The 8854-nt window shown below is 33.3% G+C and overlaps 1 long non-coding RNA gene across 1 annotated transcript in view; it reads right to left on the reverse strand.

The window, feature by feature from the left end:
- The window catches only part of LOC144970711 (uncharacterized), a 15331-nt gene extending 7834 nt beyond the window's left edge, over window positions 1-7497 (reverse strand). Inside the window, exons 1-3 of the long non-coding RNA XR_013645015.1 lie at window positions 7377-7497; window positions 2604-2677; window positions 244-297 (exon numbers count right to left, since the gene is read on the reverse strand). This is a non-coding gene — a long non-coding RNA (uncharacterized LOC144970711). The remainder of the gene's footprint in view (window positions 1-243; window positions 298-2603; window positions 2678-7376) is intronic.
- Window positions 7498-8854: the final 1357 nt, after the last annotated feature.

The raw sequence follows: 8854 nt of genomic DNA on the forward strand, positions 1-8854 counted from the left end.
TAGTTAAAATTTCTAGAATTACAATCACAGTACCCAAGAAAAAAGGAGACAGGGGAGATCAAATAGGGAACAGATGTAGATGTAGAGCCACTATCAATGTACTTAGTTTGAGATCACCTAAATGTCTCATCCTGACACAAGCACAGGTCCCCACAGAGAGAGAGAGAGAGAGAGAGAGAGAGGAAGAGGGTGAGGGAGGTAGAGAGAGGGAGAGAGAGAAAGAAGACCAACAGACATTCCTACCTCAAAGAGAAGGCTCCAGTCCTATGAAGAATACACAATCCAATCCTGTCCATCCTTGAGAAAATAATAAAAAACGTTATTCTTGTTTATGTTGTGATCCAAGAAGTTATGTTTTGAAAGAAATGCAGTCTCACAACTAACGTTCAGATCATCTTTACATTCATCCCGATAGCTCAACTGGTTAACTACTAAAACAATGTGACAAGTTCTGTTCCCCTGTTGAGCCTCAAAAGCTAACTTCTAAATGAAGACATAGCACAAGGCTATTAATCGTGCAGCACAGACAGATTTTATGACACTTATTCATCAAACCAAACTCCTGATTATTTCAATATATAACATTAGTAAAAAAAGAATTCTACTTCTATATAAGCAATTTTACTTTGTAGTTGTTAGCTAAATGACGAGAAAATATTTTACAGTAAGGATAGAGACACAGTTTCTTTAAATGGTGGGCCAGTTTTATTCATTTTATCACTTGTGAACTCTTTAAAACCATGTTTTTGGCAGGATACATTGATCTTTATCACTGTTTCAGTTTCAGTTGGGTGGGGAAGTGTGGCTCAGTAGTACAGTTTTTGTTTTGTACCCCAAAGGTCCCGAGTTTGAATACCGGCTGCGCTGTGTGGCCTTGAGCAAGTCACCTCGCCCAAGCTCAGTTTGAAGTGCAGCACTGCGGCTGACGTCTGGGTTATTCCAGTATTCCCTTGGAATAGACTCTAAAGACAAATTTCCCGTATAGGATGAATAAAGGGAATTTTATTTTTATTTTATTGTTGTAAGTGTTATCTTTAGAAACTTGTCAGTCAGAAGCCCTGCAAACAGCTTGTATTAAATTAAACTTAAAATTAGTAATAATAATTGCTGTAACCTGTGAGTTTTGACTGATATTCACTACCTTGAGCAATTGAAATGTATTTTAGTCTATGCGTTTTCTTTGAACGGACTCTTGTCAGTGCTTTCCAAACAATGCATTCAATGAGTTTCATATCACGGGACTTTTGTTTTTTTCACTATCTAATTATTGATCACCAATATTTATGTTTACAGCTGTTTGTGTCCTCATATTTAAATCTTTTTCATTTATCCATTCCTTATCTATTTAATTAGTTGATGTTTAGCAAGATTATTATCGAATTATCAAAACGTCCTTTCTATACAACGCCTTCACCAGTTAAGTAGAAAACGGTAAGGGCTGCCTGAAGCCGGTGTCGTAAAATACTAACGAAAGAGTGAAAATGAAAAGGCTTCGTATGGGAACAAAACAGACAATGGACGTTTCGGGTACAAACCCTTCGTCAGCACAACAATACACAAATAAACGTGGAAAACAAATAAAATATAATGAAAAATAACTTGTATTGTCTGTACTCAATGGTGGTTGCAGTATGAATGAAATGTTAGCATGGCGTGGGTAGAGGATAGGGTGCCCCAGGGGAGTGATCTAATTGATAAGAAAAGGTCAGCGTCAGGGAACAGAACTTTCCAGAAAATAATGGAAGATAAAAGACATATAAGTGGTAGTAGTAGTAGTAGTAGTAGTAGTAGTAGTAGTAGTAGTAGTAGTAGTAGTAGTAGTAGTAGTAGTAGTAGTAGTAATAGTATAGTAGTAGTAGTAGTAGTAGTAGTAGTAGTAATAGTAGTAATAGTAGTAGTAGTAGAAAGCTGTTGTGAAACAGTAGGGGGCGTTGGAGAGGGCGAGGTGAAAGAGTCACGGCGGAGGGGGGTTGTTGGATGAGCGAAGGTCGAATCTTCGCGAATGAAATACGAACGATCAGATGGCGATGCGATAGTAAAGTGGAAAATACAGATAAATAGATAGATAGATAGATAGATAGATGGATAGACAGATAGATAGATAGATAGATAGATAGAAAAGAGGGGAGAGAAGAGAAAAAAACAACAAAAGAACAAAAAAAAACAAAAAAAACAAACAAACAAACAAAGCAACAACGTCAACAGAAAAAAAAAAAATAAATAAATGAAAAAGGGGAGGAGGGGGGTGGGGGGGGGTTGAGGCGATACAAGTTATTTTTCATTCTATTTTATTTGTTTTCCACGTTTATTTGTGTATTGTTGTGCTGACAAAGGGTTTGTTTGTGCTGACGAAGGGTTTGTACCCGAAACGTCCATTGTCTGATTTGTTCCCATATGAAGCCTTTCCATTTTCACTCTTTCGCTAGTATTTTACTTCACCAGTTAACTAAGCCAACAGAGAGACAGACAGAAAAAGAGATAGAGAGAGACAGAGAGATACAGAAGGTTTGAGAGAGAGAGAGAGAGAGAGAGAGAGAGAGAGAGAGAGAGAGAGAGAGAGAGAGAGAGAGAGAGAGAGAGAGAGAACTAAATGGAATACCTACCTCAAGATTGGATCTCCATTACGAATACAATCTTTTGATGAATACACAATGTAATCCTGTATCTTCATGCCGTCCTTTAGTGAATTAAAAATAAAAGATGTATTTCTTGATTATGTTTTGAATTTGTAAACAGATAATGAGCAAAGAAATTATGTTTTGAAAGATATGCAGCCTTGCACTTAATGATAATAATTTTTTGACCTCGCCAACTAAAAAAATAAAATCAAACTCTTGAAAATAAATTATCAGGAGAAAAATTGTCACTTCTGTAAATACCAAATGTTGGTTAATGCTGAAGGCAATCTAAGGTGGAATACTGGAATCTATGATTTCAGTTTGTAAAACTCTGTTTGTGGATTCCAAACAATGGATCAGAAAATGGTGAGATCGGAGTCTAACAAAACAGTCATAAATTAGATTTGTTCATTCTACAATTCCCGTATGCATCAAATTGTCGGCTGGGATTTTTTTCAAAGTTTGATATATTGTGCAGATACACTATTTCTATAATTAAAATGGTGCTGATTGAAGCTCGAAGAAGAAAAAAAACGGTAAGTATTGAATTGTAAGACAGTATCTGTCTTTGTCTAATAAATTGAAGCTTACAATTAAATACTTATCGTTATTTCACTATTTCTATAAGCACATGAAAGCTTTCCTTGTATTTTGAGGTGCTTCATTGTAAAAATCACCTGCAAAGAATCTCAGTTCTTAAAATACAAATGGGCATAACTCAGTTAATTATTATGACCTCCAATATTGACTCATATTACACCACACAGTTTAAAATATTTGGCTTATGAGGCTGTTAAAAGCTATTGAATTCAATGCTTTCAAATTCAATTTACTTTTGAAAAAACCGTTAACAGTCGAATTAATGTGGATTATACTCATTCAGATGAATTCAGTTCAGATTGGTATGAATGTCGATTTTTATGTCTAGTCTAGTGCAAGATTTTTTTATTATCTAAAAAAAAAATTCAATACACCGTGAAAAAGAGCGCTATGTAAACACACGAAAAGGCTTTATGTGACGGCGTTATAGTATAGTTATGTGACACACTGTAGTGAAGCGTATGGATAATGGCATTGTGTATGGGCATGTACAGATAATTTGGGGTGACCAATTTGGTTCGATATTACGGACCCTGAAATTGAAATCCATCCATTTTATTTTATTTGGATTCGGAATGAATTTACTACAACGAATAAAGCTTTAACTGTAAGCGAAGACGTCTTATCTGTAGTGTAAGAAATTAGACTTAGAATTCTATATATCTAGGCACTTGCAAGAAGTAGCCCTCGCGAGTTGAAAAGAGGCGAGGATTTCTGTTTCCGCTTTTGAGGGGAAAATTTTTAGGAGTGTTTTAAAAAATTCATTTTTCTTTCTCAGTGAAATGAAATGGCAAGTATTATATATCATTGGAAAGGGCATAAAATTCTACATACAGCCATGCTAATATTATTATCTTTCTATATCGTGATTTTGAGAAATCTTTGTGTAAAGAGATTGTGTGTTTCAACGTTTATAACTTTTAAACCAGAGATGGTCCTTCTTACTAAAAAAAAACGTCCTTCTGAGATATATATTTAAGTAGCTTCTCTAAAAATTTCAGAGCAAAATATGGTTGCACTCAAAAGTTATAGCTCCCCCAAAAAATAGAACTTGTCCTCGATTGTTTGCACAAGATTTTCTTATAATATTGATTCACTTCCTGTCGTCTGCTGCGCTTTTTTTTTTACTTGAGAGATAACTTCGTCAATCCACATCAAAACTTTACAACTGTTTTTCTTACAATATATGCAATTAATGTAAGTTATTTTTGTTTTACATTATTCAATTAAGTGGCGTTTTCATGTCCATGCATTCATTTATAAGTTACGCTTCTCTTCTTTTTTTCTGATCGATTTTGATTTTGGGCTGTCATTATTCCCAGACGCCTGTCTGGGGATAACGAAAATTGGTTATCCCCAGACGCATGTAGCAAGTGGGCAGAAAGATTTTATGCAAAATGCCAAACTAGGCGTGAAAAATACCAAATATTCTGGAAAAAATACTAGTGGTTGTGTCCCAAAACAGTTAATATATCAAGTGATATTTAACACAAGATGAAAGTAAATAGTGATCAAATGTCAAATCCAGCTCTTTTAAAAAAAATATTTTAAAGCAAATGGATCAATGAAATTTCTTTTGTTACTTTGATCTGAAAAGGTCAAAACTGGCAATTCGACTTTTTATTTTCAACCAGGAAGAAAGTTGGTTATCATCAAATCTGTTCATAGTCCACCAACCATTTAAATTTTCACTACCTACCTACCTGTTAACTTTATTGATCATCTCTTGTTTCTATAATTTGCTCATTCTGGCCACAATTTTGGGGATGACCGGGAATTATTTTTTATTTCGCGGACGAATTCCTAGGCCATGGTGTTGTTCGTCCCAAAGCCCAAAACCGACACCTGTTATTTTCCTGTCTTCTTCGCACAAGACAATACAATTTAGTATCACATGTCCGCAAAACTAGATCCAACAACATATTTTTATTCGAATCAGAGATGAAAATAACTACCAAAACAAGGAAGCAAAAAGTGTGGAAATATGTTTAGCTCATATATGAATTTAAGATATACAATAGCGGTGTGGATAGACAGCTCAGTGGGTTAGGCCACCTTTCATTTTACTCCTTTTCGCTGCAGATTCGAACCAGTCGCGACACCCCCCCCCCCCCCCCCCCCCCCCCAACACACACTTTTTTTTTTTTTTTTTAAACTTTTTTTATCTTTCTTCCCAATTGATGTTCATTGTTTTCACTCTTGTTCCAAATTCCGAGCAAGAGTTTTTTAATCAGTTGAATTTTTTATTTCTCCGATAATATTATTTCATTATTTATTTGCTCTAGATCTATTATTGTTTTTTTTTTTTTTTTTGGTCAAATGATATATTATTTTTATTATATAATATATAATAATAATAATAATAATAATAATAATAATAATAATAATAATAATAATATAATATATAATAATAATATATATTATATAATACATAATATATTTTATATTAATATCTATTATTCTATTTTTATTATTATATCTTATTATCATATATACTTTATTATTATTATAATTGTATTATTATTATTATAATTTATTTATTATTATTATTATTATTATTATTATTATTATTATTATTATTATTATATATTATTATTATTATTATTATAATTGTTATTATTATTATATATTATTATTATTATTATTATTTTTATTATTATTATTATTATTATTATTATTATTGTTAACACTATTCCCTGCTGAGAGGGAAATCTCTCTTTTTCTTTTTTTTTTTATATTTTGACCTAAACCTTAGAGTTTTTTTGTTTGCTTAACCTTTATGTAAATGTTCCGTTTCTGAGCATGAATTTCTTAAATTGTTTTTATTTTTAAAACAATTATTGGGTTTTTTTCTCCTCTATCTGACCATTTGGTCGCTCTCTGAATATTTCTGTTTGTTTGCTTTTTAATTATTTATTCTTTTTAGACACTATTTGAGATCGGAGTGGGGACGAATATATTTTGCTAGAAACTAAGAAAAAAAAACGAGAGAGAGAGAGAGAGAGAGAGAGAGTGAGTTTAATAAAAAATTAAAAAAAAGAGGATGGATGGGACATTTATCCCTTTCAACGTTCTGTAAAAAGAAGACGGAATTAAAAAAAATTTTTTTTTTTAAAGTGACGTTACCAGGATTCGAACCCACAACGTCGATTCTGGTCAAACTTCCAGGACAGACGACTAAACCATTCGGCCATGACAGCCACTTCGAAGTTGACGCATATTGTGTATATGTAGTAACAACTGATTTTAATGTTGGTTAATTTTATGTTTTTATAGATATTTTATTAACTTTCCTTATTTCTATGTGCATTTGGAAACATTCCATATTCTGGCATGGGGATAATTGTTTAAAAGAGCGGAGTTTCAAATATGCGTCTGGGAATAATGAAAATTCGTTATCCCCAGACAGGTGTCTGGGGATAATCACAGCATTGATTTTGACGTTTTTCATTCTTTGACGGGCGACTGTTCAATTTTGGGGAACGGGGGAGCGGAAGTTTTTAAAATCACCTATTTTCGATATTTTTAACACTAATACTAATACACCACCTCAAACATTTATCAGTCCATATCTTTGCTTTTATGAGGTCTATTTTCATTTTGAAAAGTTCAAACTGAACAACTAAATGACACCGATTCAGTGGTATATTTGGTCTATCTTCATGTGAACAAATATTTTATTGTTGACTTTTCCAAAATTACAATAGGTCATTCATTGCATGTCGTGATCTATTTTTCCTTGATTTCAGCCGTTTCAGCTCTAAACTATACTTTTCTCTCTCAATAAATAATTCTTTTTCTGTTTGCAATGTATTACAGAGATGTTGAATTACCGCATGTAAAAATTTCATAGATGTATCTGAAGCAGTTTCTGAATTATACTTGATTATCCATTTCATTGGGTTGCTGTGTTTTGGTCACATATTTTCCTATTAAGCTATATAGAGATTTTCCACCACATAAACGGTCATAACTTTTTAACCAGTTGAGATAGAGCGATAATTTTTTCACTCCAGTAAATGTTTTACTCCCCTTTATTTTCTACGCTAAATTAATACCCATGCCCATATCACTATTTTGAAAAATTCTTGCAAGTGCACTAGGCCTAGGTATCTCGACTGTATTTAACATCAACACAACGCAAACGAATAATATTACCATATATTTAAAGGAAAGTCCTCAAAAGTATTATAGACAAAGCTACTATATGATCATCAGCCAGCAAATTATAATATTACATTGATATGTGCCCTAAGTTTCGAATAGTTTCATATCTTTGATCACTTGGTGCCTTGTTGTGGTTTCTTTTATCGTCTAATTTTTTCTCTTCAGTAGGCTAGGAGTTTACAGTCTACAGCTGTTAAAAAGTTGTCGTACTCGTACTATATAAATCTTTATCCAATCATTGTCAAATTAATTGTTAAGCAATAATTATTAAAATATCATGTCCTTACACTACAACTCTTTCCCCGGTGAACTGAGCCAAGAGAGAGAGAGAGAGAGAGAGAGGAGAGAGAGAGAGAGAGGAGAGAGAGAGGGAGAGAGAGAGAGAGAGATGGAAAGAGGGAGAGAAAGAGAGATAGATAGATAGAGAGAGAGAGAGAGAAAGAAAGAAAGAGAGAGAGAAAGAAAAAAAAAAAAAAGAGAGAGAGAGAGAGAGAGAGAGAGAGAGAGAGAGAGAGAGAGAGAGAGAGAGAGAGAGAAATATAATTCCTACCTCGTGATGAAGTTTCCGTTACGAATCCAATCCTTTGAAGAATACACGATCCAATCCGGTCTCTTGATTCCGTCCTGTAGTGAATTTTTGAAAAACGTAATTCTTGTTAATATTTTGAATTTGTATATAAATAGATTATTGAAGAAATTATGTTTTGAAAGAAATGCAGTCTCACCACCTAATATAATTAACAATAACTTAGATGTTTGTTTTTGTTGTTGTTTTTTTTTACCTCAACAATTAATCTCTCGAATATGAATTATCTCCATGAATCTGTTCACTTTCATAAATACCTCATGTTGATTAATGCTGAAGGCAATCTAAGGTGGCATATCGGTATCTACTATTTCAGTTTGTAAAATTCAAACATGATTTTTTTTTAAATCACGATAAAAAGATTAAATTTCTTACCTGTAGATGATGTCGACTCCCTTGAAATTTCGTTGTCCTCCTGGATGGTCCATCTGAAACTCAAACAATTAAGAGTAATTAGACACTGGTGGTGGGATAATGTTGGAGTCCAAGAAAATGACGAACGAAACTGAAAAAAGCCCTGAAAACTTACCATTCTAGATGAAATCTTACAAAATGAATCCGGTCCTGTCCTCCGTCGTCTTCCAACTTCTGTGAACTCTGAAATGATCTAGAAACTGGTGATTAGTCATGGGAATAATACAATACATATAAAAACGCGACGGTACCGTCAAAAAGGGGTGTTGATTAGTAAAAATAGAAAATATAGGCCTATAAGTTAGTAAGAAAATGAGATTACGGTTTCCCAACCTCACCAAGCCGAGAATCGCCGCAAACTGAAGATAAAATTTCGCGGGGTGTGTAGATGTGATTTGTTTTAATGAAAATGTAAACAACTCATGGGCGGTGGATACAGATGGTCTTAATTCTCTAAAGACGCGGTTAC

Source organism: Berghia stephanieae, chromosome 4, assembly GCF_034508935.2.
Source record: "Berghia stephanieae isolate SIO BIC M18660-M18661 chromosome 4, UCSD_Bste_1.3, whole genome shotgun sequence".
Classification (NCBI taxonomy): Eukaryota; Metazoa; Mollusca; class Gastropoda; order Nudibranchia; family Aeolidiidae; genus Berghia; species Berghia stephanieae.